We start from the raw sequence: 873 nt of genomic DNA on the forward strand, positions 1-873 counted from the left end.
GGACTAAACAAGGATTTATACGTTTCACGCTTTGGGGCCGATCAAAGCGACTTCACACAAAACATAGGTAGGCCACGGAAGGTTGGTACTTGGTAGCACATAAGGATGACATAATACGGGTTACAATTACAACGGTAGTTTACTTGCAGCTACAAAACGGACTAAAATGTCATAAACTCCCTTATCGTTGGTACTTAGAATTGTTGGTACATCGAGAGGGTGTGTCAACCCCAGCTTGAGTACGCCTTCCATCATGATATTCGTGTAATTTGTATTCTGCGGACAGGCGAGAACTAAATGATTCAAACCTGCTACCTCATAATTACAAAACGTGCACTGTGCCGAGGGAATCAAATTTATTCTGTGCAAATGTGCTGGAAATCTACCGTGCGCTGTTTTTAGCCTGACTATGCTTGATTGATAAAATCTATTGGATTTGTAATTATAGTAACACGGATTGATTGTTATTGAGGGCATTATACGGGTAGGTATACTGCGTGGGTCTTCTAAGGCATCGCTCTCTCCACTCGGCTTCCCATTGCGTTCGAAGAATTTGCTGCTTCATGAATGCCGTTTCATCCTGTTTGGACTGCGGGATGTTTAAAATGATTCCCGACTCCACAGCTCCTTTCGCCAATTTGTCCACTGTTTCGTTGTGGCTTATCCCAATGTGTGCTTTAATCCAATAAAAATAAATTTCAATACCTTCTTTACGGAGGCGGGCCACATTCGTGAGTATATCTAGGATATACGGGTTGGTACTGTAAAAATTAGTTTTGTTGTCCAAAGCTTTTAGTACACTAAGGGAGTCGCTCATCACAACAAGCTTTTTCGTGACTACCACATGAATTTCTCTTAACGCATAGGCAATGG

This window comes from Photinus pyralis, unplaced genomic scaffold, assembly GCF_008802855.1.
Source record: "Photinus pyralis isolate 1611_PpyrPB1 unplaced genomic scaffold, Ppyr1.3 Ppyr1.4_LG5, whole genome shotgun sequence".
Taxonomy (NCBI): domain Eukaryota; kingdom Metazoa; phylum Arthropoda; class Insecta; order Coleoptera; family Lampyridae; genus Photinus; species Photinus pyralis.